This window comes from Scylla paramamosain, unplaced genomic scaffold, assembly GCF_035594125.1.
Source record: "Scylla paramamosain isolate STU-SP2022 unplaced genomic scaffold, ASM3559412v1 Contig178, whole genome shotgun sequence".
NCBI lineage: Eukaryota > Metazoa > Arthropoda > Malacostraca > Decapoda > Portunidae > Scylla > Scylla paramamosain.
The window spans coordinates 31822-55307 of NW_026973843.1; the positions used below are offsets into that span (position 1 = coordinate 31822).

Consider the following 23486-nt stretch of genomic DNA (forward strand, 5'->3'; position numbering starts at 1 on the left):
CACAGCACAGCACAGCCTGGCACAGCACAGCACAGCACAGCACAGCACAGCACAGCACAGCACCAGCACAGCACAGCACAGCACAGCACAGCACAGCACAGCACAGCACAGCACAGCACAGCACAGCACAGCACAGCACAGCACAGCACAGCACAGCACAGCACAGCACAGCACAGCACAGCACAGCACAGCACAGCACAGCACAGCACAGCACAGCACAGCACAGCACAGCACAGCACAGCACAGCACAGCACAGCACAGCCTGGCCTGGCACAGCACCAGCACAGCACAGCACAGCACAGCACAGCACAGCACAGCACAGCACAGCACAGCACAGCACAGCACAGCACAGCACAGCACAGCACAGCACAGCACAGCACAGCACAGCACAGCACAGCACAGCACCAGCACAGCACAGCACAGCACAGCACAGCACAGCACAGCACAGCACAGCACAGCACAGCACAGCACAGCACAGCACAGCACAGCACAGCACTGGCCTGGCCTGGCCTGGCCTGGCCTGGCCTGGCCTGGCCTGGCCTGGCCTGGCCTGGCCTGGCCTGGCCTGGCCTGGCCTGGCCTGGCCTGGCCTGGCCTGGCCTGGCCTGGCTGGCTGGCCTGGCCTGGCCTGGCCTGGCCTGGCCCTGGCCTGGCCTGGCCTGGCCTGGCCTGGCCTGGCCTGGCCTGGCACAGCACAGCCTGGCAACAGCCTGGCCTGGCCTGGCCTGCACCTGGCTGTACAGCACAGCACAGCACAGCCTGGCCTGGCCTGGCCTGGCCTGGCCTGACACAGCACAGCACAGCACAGCGCAGCCTGGCCTGGCCTGGCCTGGCCTGGCCTGGCCTGGCCTGGCCTGGCCTGGCCTGGCCTGGCCTGGCTGGCCTGGCCTGGCCTGGCCTGGCCTGGCCTGGCCTGGCCTGGCCTGGCCTGGCCTGGCCTGGCCTGGCCTGGCCTGGCCTGGCCTGGCCTGGCCTGGCCTGGCAGGCCTGGCCTGGCCTGGCCTGGCCTGGCTGGCACAGCACAGCACAGCCTGGCCTGGCCTGGCCTGGCACAGCACAACTCAGCACAGCACAGCACTGGCCTGGCCTGGCCTGGCCTGGCCTGGCCTGGCCTGGCCTGGCCTGGCCTGGCACAGCCTGGCACAGCACAGCACAGCACAGCACAGCACAGCACAGCACAGCACAGCACAGCACAGCACAGCACAGCGCAACAGCACAGCACAGCACAGCACAGCACAGCACAGCACAGCACAGCACAGCACAGCACAGCACAGCACAGCACAGCACAGCACAGCACAGCACAGCACAGCACAGCACAGCACAGCTGCCTGCACAGCACAGCACAGCACAGCACAGCACAGCACAGCACAGCACAGCACAGCACAGCACAGCACAGCACAGCACAACTGGCACAGCACAGCACAGCACAGCACAACTGCACAGCACAGCACAGCACAGCACAGCACAGCACAGCACCTGGCATGGCTGGCCTGGCCTGGCCTGGCACAGCACAGCACAGCACAGCACAGCACAGCACAGCACAGCACAGCACAGCACAGCACAGCACAGCACAGCACAGCACAGCACCAGCACAGCACAGCACAGCACAGCACAGCACAGCACAGCACAGCACAGCACAGCACAGCACAGCACAGCACAGCACAGCACAGCACAGCACAGCACAGCACAGCACAGCACAGCACTGGCACAGCACAGCACAGCACAGCACAGCACAGCACAGCACAGCACAGCACAGCACAGCACAGCACAGCACAGCACAGCACAGCACAGCACAGCACAGCACAGCACAGCACAGCACAGCACAGCACAGCACAGCACAGCACAGCACAGCAGCACAAGCGCAGCGCAGCACAGCTGTACAAGCGCAGCACAGCACAGCACAGCGCAGCGCAGCACAGCACAGCACAGCACAGCACAGCACAGCACGCTTCAGCACGGCGCAGCACAGCACAGCACAGCACAGCACAGCACAGCACAGCGCAGCACAGCACAGCACAGCACAGCACAGCACAGCACAGCACAGCACAGCACAGCACAGCACAGCACAGCACAGCACAGCACAACCTGGCACAGCACAGCACAGCACAGCACAGCACAGCACAGCACAGCACAGCACAGCACAGCGCACAGCACAGCACCAGCACAGCACAGCACAGCACAGCACAGCACAGCACAGCACAGCACAGCACAGCACAGCACAGCACAGCACAGCACAGCACAGCACAGCACAGCACAGCACAGCACAGCACAGCACAGCACAGCACAGCACAGCACAGCACAGCACAGCGCAGCACAGCACAGCACAGCACAGCACAGCACAGCACAGCACAGCACAGCACAGCACAGCACAGCACAGCTGGCCTGGCCTGGCCTGGCACAACTGGCCTGGCCTGGCCTGGCCTGGCCTGGCACAGCACAGCACAGCACAGCACAGCACAGCACAGCACAGCACAGCTGGCACAGCACAGCACAGCACAGCACAGCGCAGCACAGCACAGCACAGCACAGCACAGCACAGCACAGCACAAGCTGGCCTGGCCTGGCCTGGCACAGCACAGCACAGCACAGCACAGCACAGCACAGCACAGCACAGCACAGCACAGCACAGCACAGCACAGCACAGCACAGCACAGCACAGCACAGCACAGCACAGCACAGCACAGCACCAGCACAGCACAGCACAGCACAGCACAGCACAGCACAGCACAGCACAGCACAGCACAGCACAGCACAGCACAGCACAGCACAGCACAGCACAGCACAGCACAGCACAGCACAGCACAGCACAGCACAGCACAGCACAGCACCAGCACAGCTGGCCTGGCCTGGCCTGACACAGCACAGCACAGCACAGCACAGCACAGCACAGCACAGCGCAGCGCAGCACAGCACAGCACAGCACAGCACAGCACAGCACAGCACAGCACAGCACAGCACAGCACAGCACAGCACAGCACAGCACAGCACCAGCACAGCACAGCACAGCACAACGCACAGCACAGCACAGCACAGCACAGCACAGCACAGCACAGCACAGCACAGCACAGCACAGCACAGCACAGCACAGCACAGCACAGCACAGCACAGCACAGCACAGCACAGCACAGCACAGCACAGCAGCACCAGCACAGCACAGCACAGCACAGCACAGCACAGCACAGCACAGCACAGCACAGCACAGCACAGCACAGCACAGCACAGCACAGCACAGCACAGCACAGCACAGCACAGCACAGCACAGCACAGCACAGCACAGCACAGCACAGCACAGCACAGCACAGCACAGCACAGCACAGCACAGCACAGCACAGCACAGCACAGCACAGCACAGCACAGCACAGCACAGCACAGCACAGCACAGCACAGCACAGCACAGCACAGCACAGCACAGCACAGCACAGGCCTGGCACAGCACAGCACAGCACAGCACAGCACAGCACAGCACAGCACAGCACAGCACAGCACAGCGCACAGCACAGCACAGCACAGCACAGCACAGCACAGCACAGCACAGCACAGCACAGCACAGCACAGCACAGCACAGCACAGCACAGCACAGCACAGCACAGCACAGCACAGCACAGCACAGCACAGCCTGGCCTGGCCTGGCCTGGCCTGGCCTGGCCTGGCCTGGCACAGCACAGCACAGCACAGCACAGCACAGCGCACAGCCTGGCTGCACAGCCTGGCCTGGCCTGGCACAGCACAGCACAGCACAGCACAGCCTGGCCTGGCCTGGCCTGGCACAGCACAGCACAGCACAGCACAGCGCAACCTGGCCTGGCCTGGCCTGGCCTGGCCTGCACAGCACAGCACAGCACTGTACAGCACAGCACAGCACAACAGCCTGGCCTGGCCTGGCACAGCACAGCACAGCACAGCACAGCACAGCACAGCACAGCACAGCACAGCACAACAGCACAGCACAGCACAGCACAGCACAGCACAGCACAGCACAGCACAGCACAGCACAGCACAGCACAGCACAGCACAGCACAGCACAGCACAGCACAGCACAGCACAACACAACCTAACCCTGTACAACACAAGCACAACCAACCTAACCTCTGAGTCCAGACCGAGACCCAGAGAAATGTAAACAAACGCACCAGTCAGACTTGATATAGGCACATCACTGTACTCTATGGTGCTAATGGTGCAGGAAGGCCTTGTCTACCTTCACCATAAGCCACTGTACCATGTGTCACTGTACCTTAAATCTGTACCACAAAAACAACCTAACTGGCCCTCACCTGAAAAAAAAATCTTTTTTTTTTAACCTAACCTAACCTAACCTAACCTTACCTAACCTAACTTAACCTAACCTAACCTAACCTGACCTGACCTGACCTAACCTAACCTAACCTAACCTAACCTAACCTAACCTAACCTGACCTGACCTAACCTAACCTAACCTAACCTAACCTAACCTAACCTAACCTATCCTAACCTAACCGAGACATTAAAAATTAGTCACAAGGCAAAAAGACGATTCAAAGTGACTGACATACCAAGCAATTCATTAGTGAAATCAGTCTTTGTTGACTACTCCAAAGCCTTTCAGTTTGTCGACCTCAGTATACTGTTAGGAAAAAGTGCATTATTAAGACATTATTAGTGGTTGTATCACGGTATTTTATAATAGACTTATAACTAGTTTCCCCTGAAAATCTTTCGTTTTCTATCATTCTTTCATTCTACACGCCTGAGCCCTGACAGAGACCCAGAGAAATGTAAACAGGCACGAGTCAGACTTGATATAGGGCTGAATTTGTTGCTTTTCAGAGAGGGGCAGTCGGTCTGTACATGCGTGAGGTGGCGAGAGGCGTGTCCAGGGGGCGGCTAGTAGCGTGTGCCACCGTGGAAATATGTACAGACATAAAGAAGACGCCCTCAAGAAAGGTAAGGCCGGTTCCAGCTTTTATTTTTATTTATTTATTTCCATCACGGCCTGGGACCCCCCCTTTCCCGAGTCCTGAGGTGTTGGGGGACGGCCCGGGGGTGCTGTGTGCCCGTGAGTGTACCAGGTGCTCAAGCTTATACAAAACAAGGAAAGTTTGAAGCATTTTTAGAGGGGCAGTCGGTCTGTACATTAATTTTGAGGTGTTCCTTGTCATCCCCTGTCACTCCTGCCTGCCTCTGTCACCTCTACCAATCCCTGTCAAGCTCTGCCAAGCCCTTTGTCACCTCTCAAGTAATGAGGTGGCTTGAGATGTGAGATTTTAAACAGAAGCCTTTGCTGTCACCCCTGCCAAGCCCTACCAAACCCTGTCAGCCCCCACCAAGGCCCTCTCAAGCCACCACTCAACCCCCTACCGAGACCTATCAGCTCTATAATCTGAAAAAAGTGCAGTGTCTTAGGAGGGATTGATTAAGTAAACAGTGACTTATGGCCAAAATGGAACTATATGGAGATTAAGTAGAGATTAGAATAGAAGCTGAAATTGAGCAGGATAGTTACAATCACAGACTTCCAACTTGCTACTCCTTGGTGTGAAAGAATCTGCAGGAAATTAAGTACATGGCAACTCCTGTTAGTCCCTCATGTGTTCTTGAAAGCAGACTGACAGATTCAGTGTGTGACATGCTGACGTGGGGGAAGGCTGTCTGGTGGCTGCTCTATGCTGTAGCTAACAAAATGGTTGTGTTTCAAGTGTTGTCATGCCTGGAAAGTCTACAGGTCATCATTACTAGTATAAATGTGTACTACAATGGTGAAATTTAGTGAAAAAATGTGCTGTTTATGTATTGGCAGGGAAAGATTTGTGCTCATCAAGACAATGATAAAAATTTTTTTTTATTATTATTATTATTACTATTTTTTTTCTTTTACTTGTTTTGCTGTAAGATGAGACTACAATAACTGCCCCTTGATGCCCTATAAGGTACCGCCAAGCACCAAGGGGCGGCCACCACGGTGTACAGTGAAGCACGTCCCAGCATCCCTGTCACCATCTTTTCCCTGCCAATAATTATGCATTACATTTCCCAACTAATTTCATTCTAGTGCAACATTTAAACTACTAATGGTGGCCTGTACACTTCCCAGCATGACCAGTACAGCACTTCAAACAAACACAGCCTTTTCTTAGCCACAGCAAGGTGCAGCCACGACAGACAGCCTTCCCTAAGTCAGCATGTCACACTGCATCCATAACACTGAGCTTCCAGGAACACATCTGGGGGACTGATACAAGTTGCTGTGTAGGTCATTTGTCCCAGCAGACTCTTTCACACCAAGCAGGCATGAGGTGGTAGTCTGTGCAGTGCGTCAGTGCTTGGAATTTTGAACCGGTCTTGCTGCATCTATGGCCCAGAGACCAAACACAGACCAAACAGAGGGCTAGCTGAACCTAACACAAACCAAACAGACGCCCACCAGAACCATACACAGGCCCACAGAACTAACTGACTGGCTGGCCGGCTGACTCGCTGGCTGAGTGACTGACTGACTGACTGACTGACTGGCTGGCTGGCTGGCTTGCTGGCTGGCTTACTAACTGACTGACTGACTGACTGGCTGGCTGAGTGACTGATTGACTGGCTGGTTAGCTAGTTGGGTGGCTAGCTGGTTGGTTGAATGGCTGACTGACTGACTGACTGACTGACTGACTGACTGACTAGCTGAGTGACTGATTGATTGGCTGGTTGGTTGAATGCCTAGCTGGCTGGTTGAATGGCTGACTGACTGACTGACTGACTGACTGACTGACTGACTGACTGACTGACTAACTGACTGACTGACTAGCTGAGTGACTGATTGATTGGCTGGTTTGTCGAATGGCTAGCTGGCTGGTTGAATGGCTAACTGACTGACTGACTGACTGACTGACTGACTGACTGACTGACTGACTGACTAACTGAGTGACTGATTGATTGGCTGGTTGGTTGAATGGCTAGCTGGCTGGTTGAATGGCTGACTGACTGACTGACTGACTGACTTACTGACTGACTGACTGACTAACTGACTAGCTGAGTGACTGATTGATTGGCTGGTTGGTTGAATGGCTGACTGACTGACTGACTGACTGACTGACTGACTGACTGACTGACTGACTGACTGACTGACTAGCTGAGTGACTGATTGATTGGCTAGTTGGTTGAATGGCTAGCTGGCTGGTTGAATGGCTGACTGACTGGCTGACTGACTGACTAACTGACTGACTGACTGACTGACTGACTGACTGACTGACTAGCTGAGTGACTGATTGATTGGCTGGTTGGTTGAATGCCTAGCTGGCTGGTTGAATGGCTGACTGACTGACTGACTGACTGACTGACTGACTGACTGACTGACTGACTGACTGACTGACTGACTAGCTGAGTGACTGATTGATTGGCTGGTTGGTTGAATGGCTAGCTGGCTGGTTGAATGGCTAACTGACTGACTGACTGACTGACTGACTGACTGACTGACTGACTGACTGACTAACTGAGTGACTGATTGATTGGCTGGTTGGTTGAATGGCTAGCTGGCTGGTTGAATGGCTGACTGACTGGCTGACTGACTGACTGACTGACTGACTGACTGACTGACTGACTGACTGACTGACTAGCTGAGTGACTGATTGATTGGCTGGTTGGTTGAATGCCTAGCTGGCTGGTTGAATGGCTGACTGACTGACTGACTGACTGACTGACTGACTGACTGACTGACTGACTGACTGACTGACTGACTAGCTGAGTGACTGATTGATTGGCTGGTTGGTTGAATGGCTAGCTGGCTGGTTGAATGGCTAACTGACTGACTGACTGACTGACTGACTGACTGACTGACTGACTGACTAACTTAGTGACTGATTGATTGGCTGGTTGGTTGAATGGCTAGCTGGCTGGTTGAATGGCTGACTGACTGACTGACTGACTGACTGACTGACTGACTGACTGACTGACTAACTGACTAGCTGAGTGACTGATTGATTGGCTGGTTGGTTGAATGGCTAGCTGGCTGGTTGAATGGCTGACTGACTGACTGACTGACTGACTGACTGACTGACTGACTGACTGACTGAGTGACTGATTGATTGGCTAGTTGGTTGAATGGCTAGCTGGCTGGTTGAATGGCTGACTGACTGGCTGACTGACTGACTGACTGACTGACTGACTGACTGACTGACTGACTGACTAGCTGAGTGACTGATTGATTGGCTGGTTGGTTGAATGCCTAGCTGGCTGGTTGAATGGCTGACTGACTGACTGACTGACTGACTGACTGACTGACTGACTGACTGACTGACTAGCTGAGTGACTGATTTATTGGCTGGTTGGTTGAATGGCTAGCTGGCTGGTTGAATGGCTAACTGACTGACTGACTGACTGACTGACTGACTGACTGACTGACTGACTGACTGACTGACTGACTAACTGAGTGACTGATTGATTGGCTGGTTGGTTGAATGGCTAGCTGGCTGGTTGAATGGCTGACTGACTGACTGACTGACTGACTGACTGACTGACTGACTGACTGACTGACTGACTGACTAACTGACTAGCTGAGTGACTGATTGATTGGCTGGTTGGTTGAATGGCTAGCTGGCTGGTTGAATGGCTGACTGACTGACTGACTGACTGACTGACTGACTGACTGACTGACTGACTGACTAGCTGAGTGACTGATTGATTGGCTAGTTGGTTGAATGGCTAGCTGGCTGGTTGAATGGCTGACTGACTGGCTGACTGACTGACTGACTGACTGACTGACTGACTGACTGACTGACTAGCTGAGTGACTGATTGATTGGCTGGTTGGTTGAATGGCTAGCTGGCTGGTTGAATGGCTGACTGACTGACTGACTGACTGACTGACTGACTGACTGACTGACTGAGGCAGAGAGACAGGTAGGTGTTGGCAGGGTTGGTTTGGTTTGGAGTGTTGAGGTTTTATGATATTGTAGAGACAGAGAGGTTCAAAGCTTAATTAGACTTGTATCTTTGAGCCATGAGTCAGTAGAGAGGGAGAAAGAGGCAGACAGGCAGAGAGACAGGAAAAACAGGGAGGAAGAAAAGCTATTTGCACTGTACCTATAGGTCAGTATGGTGTAGAGTTGTATACTTGAATCAAGAGTAAATATAGACGCAGATACGAAGGCGGGCAAGCTGAGAGAGAGGGAAAGAAAGGGTCTGAATGAAAGGGAGGAGTCAGGCCTGCAGAAGGGGAGCTTTTGGTATTGTTTACTGATTAGTGTGATAAAGTGTTGTGTTGTGTTGTGAGGTGCAGAGAAAGAGAGAGGCTTGTGTGGTGATATTTCATGTTGATGTACAGCAATATGAAATAGTTCTCAGGAGAGAGAGAAAGAGATAGAAATTAGTGACACACACACACACACACACACACACACACACACACACACACACACACACACAGTAATACTCTATAGAAACCTATTTCTTTCCTAATTTGTCTATCTCCATCTTGTTTTTCATTGTAAGTCATTAATGTTTATCTTGTATTGTCTTGGCATTATTAAAACATGAGGTATATTATTATTAGTGGTTGTAGTTTTGTATCACAACATTAACTTATATTAGTTTTGCCTGAAAATCTCTCGTTTTCTAACATTCTCCCATCCTGCAGGCCTGAGTCCAGACCGAGACCCAGAGAAATGTAAACAAACGCACCAGTCAGACTTGATATAGGAGTGAATTTGTTGCTTTTTAAAGCGGCAGTCGGTCTGTACATGTGTGAGGTGGCGAGGGGTGTCGCCAGGGGGCGGCTAGTAGCGTCTGCCACCAGGGAAATATGTAAAAACATAAAAAAGACGCTTCTCAAGAAAGGTAAGGCCGGTTGCAGCTTTTATTTTTTCTTTATTTCTTTCCATCAGGTTAGGTTTATATTAATTCAGTTAGTTAGGTTTGGTTAAGTCTCTCTCTCTCTCTCTCTCTCTCTCTCTCTCTCTCTCTCTCTCTCTCTCTCTCTCTCTCTCTCTCTCTCTCTCTCTCTCTCTCTCTCTCTCTCTGTGGTGCTAATGGTGCAGGAAGGCCTTGTCTACCTGCACCATAAGCCACTATACCATGCGTCACTGTACATTTAAACTGTACCCCAAAAACTTAACCTAACTGGCCCTCACTTAAAAAAAAATATATCGTTTTTTTTTCGTGTTCTTAATATTTCAGTGCTACAATACCACATCACTGTACCCTATGATGCTAATGGTGCAGGAAGGCCTTGTCTACCTTCACCATAAGCGACTGTACCATGCGTCACTGTACCTTAAAACTGTACCACAAAAACAACCTAACTGGCCCTCACCTGAAAAAAAATATCTTTTTTTTTTTGTGTTTGCTTAATATTTCAGTGCTACAGTACCACAGCACTGTACTCTATGGTGCTAATGGTGCAGGAAGGCCTTGTCTACCTTCACCATAAGCCACTGTACCATGTGTCACTGTACCTTAAATCTGTACCACAAAAACAACCTAACTGGCCCTCACCTGAAAAAAAATCTTTTTTTTTTAACCTAACCTAACCTAACCTAACCTTACCTAACCTAACTTAACCTAACCTAACCTAACCTGACCTGACCTGACCTAACCTAACCTAACCTAACCTAACCTAACCTAACCTAACCTGACCTGACCTAACCTAACCTAACCTAACCTAACCTAACCTAACCTAACCTATCCTAACCTAACCGAGACATTAAAAATTAGTCACAAGGCAAAAAGACGATTCAAAGTGACTGACATACCAAGCAATTCATTAGTGAAATCAGTCTTTGTTGACTACTCCAAAGCCTTTCAGTTTGTCGACCTCAGTATACTGTTAGGAAAAAGTGCATTATTAAGACATTATTAGTGGTTGTATCACGGTATTTTATAATAGACTTATAACTAGTTTCCCCTGAAAATCTTTCGTTTTCTATCATTCTTTCATTCTACACGCCTGAGCCCTGACAGAGACCCAGAGAAATGTAAACAGGCACGAGTCAGACTTGATATAGGGCTGAATTTGTTGCTTTTCAGAGAGGGGCAGTCGGTCTGTACATGCGTGAGGTGGCGAGAGGCGTGTCCAGGGGGCGGCTAGTAGCGTGTGCCACCGTGGAAATATGTACAGACATAAAGAAGACGCCCTCAAGAAAGGTAAGGCCGGTTCCAGCTTTTATTTTTATTTATTTATTTCCATCACGGCCTGGGACCCCCCCTTTCCCGAGTCCTGAGGTGTTGGGGGACGGCCCGGGGGTGCTGTGTGCCCGTGAGTGTACCAGGTGCTCAAGCTTATACAAAACAAGGAAAGTTTGAAGCATTTTTAGAGGGGCAGTCGGTCTGTACATTAATTTTGAGGTGTTCCTTGTCATCCCCTGTCACTCCTGCCTGCCTCTGTCACCTCTACCAATCCCTGTCAAGCTCTGCCAAGCCCTTTGTCACCTCTCAAGTAATGAGGTGGCTTGAGATGTGAGATTTTAAACAGAAGCCTTTGCTGTCACCCCTGCCAAGCCCTACCAAACCCTGTCAGCCCCCACCAAGGCCCTCTCAAGCCACCACTCAACCCCCTACCGAGACCTATCAGCTCTATAATCTGAAAAAAGTGCAGTGTCTTAGGAGGGATTGATTAAGTAAACAGTGACTTATGGCCAAAATGGAACTATATGGAGATTAAGTAGAGATTAGAATAGAAGCTGAAATTGAGCAGGATAGTTACAATCACAGACTTCCAACTTGCTACTCCTTGGTGTGAAAGAATCTGCAGGAAATTAAGTACATGGCAACTCCTGTTAGTCCCTCATGTGTTCTTGAAAGCAGACTGACAGATTCAGTGTGTGACATGCTGACGTGGGGGAAGGCTGTCTGGTGGCTGCTCTATGCTGTAGCTAACAAAATGGTTGTGTTTCAAGTGTTGTCATGCCTGGAAAGTCTACAGGTCATCATTACTAGTATAAATGTGTACTACAATGGTGAAATTTAGTGAAAAAATGTGCTGTTTATGTATTGGCAGGGAAAGATTTGTGCTCATCAAGACAATGATAAAAATTTTTTTTTATTATTATTATTATTACTATTTTTTTTCTTTTACTTGTTTTGCTGTAAGATGAGACTACAATAACTGCCCCTTGATGCCCTATAAGGTACCGCCAAGCACCAAGGGGCGGCCACCACGGTGTACAGTGAAGCACGTCCCAGCATCCCTGTCACCATCTTTTCCCTGCCAATAATTATGCATTACATTTCCCAACTAATTTCATTCTAGTGCAACATTTAAACTACTAATGGTGGCCTGTACACTTCCCAGCATGACCAGTACAGCACTTCAAACAAACACAGCCTTTTCTTAGCCACAGCAAGGTGCAGCCACGACAGACAGCCTTCCCTAAGTCAGCATGTCACACTGCATCCATAACACTGAGCTTCCAGGAACACATCTGGGGGACTGATACAAGTTGCTGTGTAGGTCATTTGTCCCAGCAGACTCTTTCACACCAAGCAGGCATGAGGTGGTAGTCTGTGCAGTGCGTCAGTGCTTGGAATTTTGAACCGGTCTTGCTGCATCTATGGCCCAGAGACCAAACACAGACCAAACAGAGGGCTAGCTGAACCTAACACAAACCAAACAGACGCCCACCAGAACCATACACAGGCCCACAGAACTAACTGACTGGCTGGCCGGCTGACTCGCTGGCTGAGTGACTGACTGACTGACTGACTGACTGGCTGGCTGGCTGGCTTGCTGGCTGGCTTACTAACTGACTGACTGACTGACTGGCTGGCTGAGTGACTGATTGACTGGCTGGTTAGCTAGTTGGGTGGCTAGCTGGTTGGTTGAATGGCTGACTGACTGACTGACTGACTGACTGACTGACTGACTAGCTGAGTGACTGATTGATTGGCTGGTTGGTTGAATGCCTAGCTGGCTGGTTGAATGGCTGACTGACTGACTGACTGACTGACTGACTGACTGACTGACTGACTGACTAACTGACTGACTGACTAGCTGAGTGACTGATTGATTGGCTGGTTTGTCGAATGGCTAGCTGGCTGGTTGAATGGCTAACTGACTGACTGACTGACTGACTGACTGACTGACTGACTGACTGACTGACTAACTGAGTGACTGATTGATTGGCTGGTTGGTTGAATGGCTAGCTGGCTGGTTGAATGGCTGACTGACTGACTGACTGACTGACTTACTGACTGACTGACTGACTAACTGACTAGCTGAGTGACTGATTGATTGGCTGGTTGGTTGAATGGCTGACTGACTGACTGACTGACTGACTGACTGACTGACTGACTGACTGACTGACTGACTGACTAGCTGAGTGACTGATTGATTGGCTAGTTGGTTGAATGGCTAGCTGGCTGGTTGAATGGCTGACTGACTGGCTGACTGACTGACTAACTGACTGACTGACTGACTGACTGACTGACTGACTGACTAGCTGAGTGACTGATTGATTGGCTGGTTGGTTGAATGCCTAGCTGGCTGGTTGAATGGCTGACTGACTGACTGACTGACTGACTGACTGACTGACTGACTGACTGACTGACTGACTGACTGACTAGCTGAGTGACTGATTGATTGGCTGGTTGGTTGAATGGCTAGCTGGCTGGTTGAATGGCTAACTGACTGACTGACTGACTGACTGACTGACTGACTGACTGACTGACTGACTAACTGAGTGACTGATTGATTGGCTGGTTGGTTGAATGGCTAGCTGGCTGGTTGAATGGCTGACTGACTGGCTGACTGACTGACTGACTGACTGACTGACTGACTGACTGACTGACTGACTGACTAGCTGAGTGACTGATTGATTGGCTGGTTGGTTGAATGCCTAGCTGGCTGGTTGAATGGCTGACTGACTGACTGACTGACTGACTGACTGACTGACTGACTGACTGACTGACTGACTGACTGACTAGCTGAGTGACTGATTGATTGGCTGGTTGGTTGAATGGCTAGCTGGCTGGTTGAATGGCTAACTGACTGACTGACTGACTGACTGACTGACTGACTGACTGACTGACTAACTTAGTGACTGATTGATTGGCTGGTTGGTTGAATGGCTAGCTGGCTGGTTGAATGGCTGACTGACTGACTGACTGACTGACTGACTGACTGACTGACTGACTGACTAACTGACTAGCTGAGTGACTGATTGATTGGCTGGTTGGTTGAATGGCTAGCTGGCTGGTTGAATGGCTGACTGACTGACTGACTGACTGACTGACTGACTGACTGACTGACTGACTGAGTGACTGATTGATTGGCTAGTTGGTTGAATGGCTAGCTGGCTGGTTGAATGGCTGACTGACTGGCTGACTGACTGACTGACTGACTGACTGACTGACTGACTGACTGACTGACTAGCTGAGTGACTGATTGATTGGCTGGTTGGTTGAATGCCTAGCTGGCTGGTTGAATGGCTGACTGACTGACTGACTGACTGACTGACTGACTGACTGACTGACTGACTGACTAGCTGAGTGACTGATTTATTGGCTGGTTGGTTGAATGGCTAGCTGGCTGGTTGAATGGCTAACTGACTGACTGACTGACTGACTGACTGACTGACTGACTGACTGACTGACTGACTGACTGACTAACTGAGTGACTGATTGATTGGCTGGTTGGTTGAATGGCTAGCTGGCTGGTTGAATGGCTGACTGACTGACTGACTGACTGACTGACTGACTGACTGACTGACTGACTGACTGACTGACTAACTGACTAGCTGAGTGACTGATTGATTGGCTGGTTGGTTGAATGGCTAGCTGGCTGGTTGAATGGCTGACTGACTGACTGACTGACTGACTGACTGACTGACTGACTGACTGACTGACTAGCTGAGTGACTGATTGATTGGCTAGTTGGTTGAATGGCTAGCTGGCTGGTTGAATGGCTGACTGACTGGCTGACTGACTGACTGACTGACTGACTGACTGACTGACTGACTGACTAGCTGAGTGACTGATTGATTGGCTGGTTGGTTGAATGGCTAGCTGGCTGGTTGAATGGCTGACTGACTGACTGACTGACTGACTGACTGACTGACTGACTGACTGAGGCAGAGAGACAGGTAGGTGTTGGCAGGGTTGGTTTGGTTTGGAGTGTTGAGGTTTTATGATATTGTAGAGACAGAGAGGTTCAAAGCTTAATTAGACTTGTATCTTTGAGCCATGAGTCAGTAGAGAGGGAGAAAGAGGCAGACAGGCAGAGAGACAGGAAAAACAGGGAGGAAGAAAAGCTATTTGCACTGTACCTATAGGTCAGTATGGTGTAGAGTTGTATACTTGAATCAAGAGTAAATATAGACGCAGATACGAAGGCGGGCAAGCTGAGAGAGAGGGAAAGAAAGGGTCTGAATGAAAGGGAGGAGTCAGGCCTGCAGAAGGGGAGCTTTTGGTATTGTTTACTGATTAGTGTGATAAAGTGTTGTGTTGTGTTGTGAGGTGCAGAGAAAGAGAGAGGCTTGTGTGGTGATATTTCATGTTGATGTACAGCAATATGAAATAGTTCTCAGGAGAGAGAGAAAGAGATAGAAATTAGTGACACACACACACACACACACACACACACACACACACACACACACACACACACAGTAATACTCTATAGAAACCTATTTCTTTCCTAATTTGTCTATCTCCATCTTGTTTTTCATTGTAAGTCATTAATGTTTATCTTGTATTGTCTTGGCATTATTAAAACATGAGGTATATTATTATTAGTGGTTGTAGTTTTGTATCACAACATTAACTTATATTAGTTTTGCCTGAAAATCTCTCGTTTTCTAACATTCTCCCATCCTGCAGGCCTGAGTCCAGACCGAGACCCAGAGAAATGTAAACAAACGCACCAGTCAGACTTGATATAGGAGTGAATTTGTTGCTTTTTAAAGCGGCAGTCGGTCTGTACATGTGTGAGGTGGCGAGGGGTGTCGCCAGGGGGCGGCTAGTAGCGTCTGCCACCAGGGAAATATGTAAAAACATAAAAAAGACGCTTCTCAAGAAAGGTAAGGCCGGTTGCAGCTTTTATTTTTTCTTTATTTCTTTCCATCAGGTTAGGTTTATATTAATTCAGTTAGTTAGGTTTGGTTAAGTCTCTCTCTCTCTCTCTCTCTCTCTCTCTCTCTCTCTCTCTCTCTCTCTCTCTCTCTCTCTCTCTCTCTCTCTCTCTCTCTCTCTGTGGTGCTAATGGTGCAGGAAGGCCTTGTCTACCTGCACCATAAGCCACTATACCATGCGTCACTGTACATTTAAACTGTACCCCAAAAACTTAACCTAACTGGCCCTCACTTAAAAAAAAATATATCGTTTTTTTTTCGTGTTCTTAATATTTCAGTGCTACAATACCACATCACTGTACCCTATGATGCTAATGGTGCAGGAAGGCCTTGTCTACCTTCACCATAAGCGACTGTACCATGCGTCACTGTACCTTAAAACTGTACCACAAAAACAACCTAACTGGCCCTCACCTGAAAAAAAATATCTTTTTTTTTTTGTGTTTGCTTAATATTTCAGTGCTACAGTACCACAGCACTGTACTCTATGGTGCTAATGGTGCAGGAAGGCCTTGTCTACCTTCACCATAAGCCACTGTACCATGTGTCACTGTACCTTAAATCTGTACCACAAAAACAACCTAACTGGCCCTCACCTGAAAAAAAATCTTTTTTTTTTAACCTAACCTAACCTAACCTAACCTTACCTAACCTAACTTAACCTAACCTAACCTAACCTGACCTGACCTGACCTAACCTAACCTAACCTAACCTAACCTAACCTAACCTAACCTGACCTGACCTAACCTAACCTAACCTAACCTAACCTAACCTAACCTAACCTATCCTAACCTAACCGAGACATTAAAAATTAGTCACAAGGCAAAAAGACGATTCAAAGTGACTGACATACCAAGCAATTCATTAGTGAAATCAGTCTTTGTTGACTACTCCAAAGCCTTTCAGTTTGTCGACCTCAGTATACTGTTAGGAAAAAGTGCATTATTAAGACATTATTAGTGGTTGTATCACGGTATTTTATAATAGACTTATAACTAGTTTCCCCTGAAAATCTTTCGTTTTCTATCATTCTTTCATTCTACACGCCTGAGCCCTGACAGAGACCCAGAGAAATGTAAACAGGCACGAGTCAGACTTGATATAGGGCTGAATTTGTTGCTTTTCAGAGAGGGGCAGTCGGTCTGTACATGCGTGAGGTGGCGAGAGGCGTGTCCAGGGGGCGGCTAGTAGCGTGTGCCACCGTGGAAATATGTACAGACATAAAGAAGACGCCCTCAAGAAAGGTAAGGCCGGTTCCAGCTTTTATTTTTATTTATTTATTTCCATCACGGCCTGGGACCCCCCCTTTCCCGAGTCCTGAGGTGTTGGGGGACGGCCCGGGGGTGCTGTGTGCCCGTGAGTGTACCAGGTGCTCAAGCTTATACAAAACAAGGAAAGTTTGAAGCATTTTTAGAGGGGCAGTCGGTCTGTACATTAATTTTGAGGTGTTCCTTGTCATCCCCTGTCACTCCTGCCTGCCTCTGTCACCTCTACCAATCCCTGTCAAGCTCTGCCAAGCCCTTTGTCACCTCTCAAGTAATGAGGTGGCTTGAGATGTGAGATTTTAAACAGAAGCCTTTGCTGTCACCCCTGCCAAGCCCTACCAAACCCTGTCAGCCCCCACCAAGGCCCTCTCAAGCCACCACTCAACCCCCTACCGAGACCTATCAGCTCTATAATCTGAAAAAAGTGCAGTGTCTTAGGAGGGATTGATTAAGTAAACAGTGACTTATGGCCAAAATGGAACTATATGGAGATTAAGTAGAGATTAGAATAGAAGCTGAAATTGAGCAGGATAGTTACAATCACAGACTTCCAACTTGCTACTCCTTGGTGTGAAAGAATCTGCAGGAAATTAAGTACATGGCAACTCCTGTTAGTCCCTCATGTGTTCTTGAAAGCAGACTGACAGATTCAGTGTGTGACATGCTGACGTGGGGGAAGGCTGTCTGGTGGCTGCTCTATGCTGTAGCTAACAAAATGGTTGTGTTTCAAGTGTTGTCATGCCTGGAAAGTCTACAGGTCATCATTACTAGTATAAATGTGTACTACAATGGTGAAATTTAGTGAAAAAATGTGCTGTTTATGTATTGGCAGGGAAAGATTTGTGCTCATCAAGACAATGATAAAAATTTTTTTTTATTATTATTATTATTACTATTTTTTTTCTTTTACTTGTTTTGCTGTAAGATGAGACTACAATAACTGCCCCTTGATGCCCTATAAGGTACCGCCAAGCACCAAGGGGCGGCCACCACGGTGTACAGTGAAGCACGTCCCAGCATCCCTGTCACCATCTTTTCCCTGCCAATAATTATGCATTACATTTCCCAACTAATTTCATTCTAGTGCAACATTTAAACTACTAATGGTGGCCTGTACACTTCCCAGCATGACCAGTACAGCACTTCAAACAAACACAGCCTTTTCTTAGCCACAGCAAGGTGCAGCCACGACAGACAGCCTTCCCTAAGTCAGCATGTCACACTGCATCCATAACACTGAGCTTCCAGGAACACATCTGGGGGACTGATACAAGTTGCTGTGTAGGTCATTTGTCCCAGCAGACTCTTTCACACCAAGCAGGCATGAGGTGGTAGTCTGTGCAGTGCGTCAGTGCTTGGAATTTTGAACCGGTCTTGCTGCATCTATGGCCCAGAGACCAAACACAGACCAAACAGAGGGCTAGCTGAACCTAACACAAACCAAACAGACGCCCACCAGAACCATACACAGGCCCACAGAACTAACTGACTGGCTGGCCGGCTGACTCGCTGGCTGAGTGACTGACTGACTGACTGACTGACTGGCTGGCTGGCTGGCTTGCTGGCTGGCTTACTAACTGACTGACTGACTGACTGGCTGGCTGAGTGACTGATTGACTGGCTGGTTAGCTAGTTGGGTGGCTAGCTGGTTGGTTGAATGGCTGACTGACTGACTGACTGACTGACTGACTGACTGACTAGCTGAGTGACTGATTGATTGGCTGGTTGGTTGAATGCCTAGCTGGCTGGTTGAATGGCTGACTGACTGACTGACTGACTGACTGACTGACTGACTGACTGACTGACTAACTGACTGACTGACTAGCTGAGTGACTGATTGATTGGCTGGTTTGTCGAATGGCTAGCTGGCTGGTTGAATGGCTAACTGACTGACTGACTGACTGACTGACTGACTGACTGACTGACTGACTGACTAACTGAGTGACTGATTGATTGGCTGGTTGGTTGAATGGCTAGCTGGCTGGTTGAATGGCTGACTGACTGACTGACTGACTGACTTACTGACTGACTGACTGACTAACTGACTAGCTGAGTGACTGATTGATTGGCTGGTTGGTTGAATGGCTGACTGACTGACTGACTGACTGACTGACTGACTGACTGACTGACTGACTGACTGACTGACTAGCTGAGTGACTGATTGATTGGCTAGTTGGTTGAATGGCTAGCTGGCTGGTTGAATGGCTGACTGACTGGCTGACTGACTGACTAACTGACTGACTGACTGACTGACTGACTGACTGACTGACTAGCTGAGTGACTGATTGATTGGCTGGTTGGTTGAATGCCTAGCTGGCTGGTTGAATGGCTGACTGACTGACTGACTGACTGACTGACTGACTGACTGACTGACTGACTGACTGACTGACTGACTAGCTGAGTGACTGATTGATTGGCTGGTTGGTTGAATGGCTAGCTGGCTGGTTGAATGGCTAACTGACTGACTGACTGACTGACTGACTGACTGACTGACTGACTGACTGACTAACTGAGTGACTGATTGATTGGCTGGTTGGTTGAATGGCTAGCTGGCTGGTTGAATGGCTGACTGACTGGCTGACTGACTGACTGACTGACTGACTGACTGACTGACTGACTGACTGACTGACTAGCTGAGTGACTGATTGATTGGCTGGTTGGTTGAATGGCTAGCTGGCTGGTTGAATGGCTGACTGACTGACTGACTGACTGACTGACTGACTGACTGACTGACTGACTGACTGACTGAGTGACTGATTGATTGGCTAGTTGGTTGAATGGCTAGCTGGCTGGTTGAATGGCTGACTGACTGGCTGACTGACTGACTGACTGACTGACTGACTGACTGACTGACTGACTGACTAGCTGAGTGACTGATTGATTGGCTGGTTGGTTGAATGCCTAGCTGGCTGGTTGAATGGCTGACTGACTGACTGACTGACTGACTGACTGACTGACTGACTGACTGACTGACTAGCTGAGTGACTGATTTATTGGCTGGTTGGTTGAATGGCTAGCTGGCTGGTTGAATGGCTAACTGACTGACTGACTGACTGACTGACTGACTGACTGACTGACTGACTGACTGACTGACTGACTAACTGAGTGACTGATTGATTGGCTGGTTGGTTGAATGGCTAGCTGGCTGGTTGAATGGCTGACTGACTGACTGACTGACTGACTGACTGACTGACTGACTGACTGACTGACTGACTGACTAACTGACTAGCTGAGTGACTGATTGATTGGCTGGTTGGTTGAATGGCTAGCTGGCTGGTTGAATGGCTGACTGACTGACTGACTGACTGACTGACTGACTGACTGACTGACTGACTGACTAGCTGAGTGACTGATTGATTGGCTAGTTGGTTGAATGGCTAGCTGGCTGGTTGAATGGCTGACTGACTGGCTGACTGACTGACTGACTGACTGACTGACTGACTGACTGACTGACTAGCTGAGTGACTGATTGATTGGCTGGTTGGTTGAATGGCTAGCTGGCTGGTTGAATGGCTGACTGACTGACTGACTGACTGACTGACTGACTGACTGACTGACTGAGGCAGAGAGACAGGTAGGTGTTGGCAGGGTTGGTTTGGTTTGGAGTGTTGAGGTTTTATGATATTGTAGAGACAGAGAGGTTCAAAGCTTAATTAGACTTGTATCTTTGAGCCATGAGTCAGTAGAGAGGGAGAAAGAGGCAGACAGGCAGAGAGACAGGAAAAACAGGGAGGAAGAAAAGCTATTTGCACTGTACCTATAGGTCAGTATGGTGTAGAGTTGTATACTTGAATCAAGAGTAAATATAGACGCAGATACGAAGGCGGGCAAGCTGAGAGAGAGGGAAAGAAAGGGTCTGAATGAAAGGGAGGAGTCAGGCCTGCAGAAGGGGAGCTTTTGGTATTGTTTACTGATTAGTGTGATAAAGTGTTGTGTTGTGTTGTGAGGTGCAGAGAAAGAGAGAGGCTTGTGTGGTGATATTTCATGTTGATGTACAGCAATATGAAATAGTTCTCAGGAGAGAGAGAAAGAGATAGAAATTAGTGACACACACACACACACACACACACACACACACACACACACACACACACACAGTAATACTCTATAGAAACCTATTTCTTTCCTAATTTGTCTATCTCCATCTTGTTTTTCATTGTAAGTCATTAATGTTTATCTTGTATTGTCTTGGCATTATTAAAACATGAGGTATATTATTATTAGTGGTTGTAGTTTTGTATCACAACATTAACTTATATTAGTTTTGCCTGAAAATCTCTCGTTTTCTAACATTCTCCCATCCTGCAGGCCTGAGTCCAGACCGAGACCCAGAGAAATGTAAACAAACGCACCAGTCAGACTTGATATAGGAGTGAATTTGTTGCTTTTTAAAGCGGCAGTCGGTCTGTACATGTGTGAGGTGGCGAGGGGTGTCGCCAGGGGGCGGCTAGTAGCGTCTGCCACCAGGGAAATATGTAAAAACATAAAAAAGACGCTTCTCAAGAAAGGTAAGGCCGGTTGCAGCTTTTATTTTTTCTTTATTTCTTTCCATCAGGTTAGGTTTATATTAATTCAGTTAGTTAGGTTTGGTTAAGTCTCTCTCTCTCTCTCTCTCTCTCTCTCTCTCTCTCTCTCTCTCTCTCTCTCTCTCTCTCTCTCTCTCTCTCTCTCTCTCTCTCTCTCTCTCTCTCTCTCTCTCTCTGTGGTGCTAATGGTGCAGGAAGGCCTTGTCTACCTGCACCATAAGCCACTATACCATGCGTCACTGTACATTTAAACTGTACCCCAAAAACTTAACCTAACTGGCCCTCACTTAAAAAAAAATATATCGTTTTTTTTTCGTGTTCTTAATATTTCAGTGCTACAATACCACATCACTGTACCCTATGATGCTAATGGTGCAGGAAGGCCTTGTCTACCTTCACCATAAGCGACTGTACCATGCGTCACTGTACCTTAAAACTGTACCACAAAAACAACCTAACTGGCCCTCACCTGAAAAAAAATATCTTTTTTTTTTTGTGTTTGCTTAATATTTCAGTGCTACAGTACCACAGCACTGTACTCTATGGTGCTAATGGTGCAGGAAGGCCTTGTCTACCTTCACCATAAGCCACTGTACCATGTGTCACTGTACCTTAAATCTGTACCACAAAAACAACCTAACTGGCCCTCACCTGAAAAAAAAATCTCTTTTTTTTTTAACCTAACCTAACCTAACCTAACCTTACCTAACCTAACCTAACCTAACCTAACCTGACCTGACCTGACCTAACCTAACCTAACCTAACCTAACCTGACCTAACCTAACCTAACCTAACCTAACCTGACCTGACCTAACCTAACCTAACCTAACCTAACCTAACCTAACCTAACCTAACCTAACCTATCCTAACCTAACCGAGACATTAAAAATTAGTCACAAGGCAAAAAGACGATTCAAAGTGACTGACATACCAAGCAATTAATTAGTGAAATCAGTCTTTGTTGACTACTCCAAAGCCTTTCAGTTTGTCGACCTCAGTATACTGTTAGGAAAAAGTGCATTATTAAGACATTATTAGTGGTTGTATCACGGTATTTTATAATAGACTTATAACTAGTTTCCCCTGAAAATCTTTCGTTTTCTATCATTCTTTCATTCTACACGCCTGAGCCCTGACAGAGACCCAGAGAAATGTAAACAGGCACGAGTCAGACTTGATATAGGGCTGAATTTGTTGCTTTTCAGAGAGGGGCAGTCGGTCTGTACATGCGTGAGGTGGCGAGAGGCGTGTCCAGGGGGCGGCTAGTAGCGTGTGCCACCGTGGAAATATGTACAGACATAAAGAAGACGCCCTCAAGAAAGGTAAGGCCGGTTCCAGCTTTTATTTTTATTTATTTATTTCCATCCCGGCCTGGGACCCCCCCCCTTTCCCGGAGTCCCTGAGGGTGTTGGGGGACGGCCCGGGGGTGCTGTGTGCCCGTGAGTGTACCAGGTGCTCAAGCTTATACAAAACAAGGAGAAGTTTGAAGCATTTTTAGAGGGGCAGTCGGTCTGTACTCGTACATGCGTGTACTCGTACATTAATTTTCTGAGGTGTTCCTTGTCATCCCCTGTCACTCCTGCCTGCCTCTGTCACCTCTACGCAATCCCTGTCAAGCTCTGCCAAGCCCTTTGTCACCTCTCAAGTAATGAGGGTGGCTTGAGATGTGAAGAT

The 23486-nt window shown here is 48.8% G+C and overlaps 1 long non-coding RNA gene across 1 annotated transcript; it reads left to right on the forward strand.

Moving 5' to 3' along the window:
* Positions 1-4804: 4804 nt before the first annotated feature.
* On the forward strand, positions 4805-23129 carry LOC135099674 (uncharacterized). Its single transcript, XR_010268267.1, has 7 exons — positions 4805-4923; positions 9595-9794; positions 10983-11099; positions 15771-15970; positions 17149-17265; positions 21595-21794; positions 23018-23129. It is a non-coding gene; the product is annotated as an uncharacterized LOC135099674 (long non-coding RNA).
* The last annotated feature ends 357 nt before the right edge of the window (positions 23130-23486 follow it).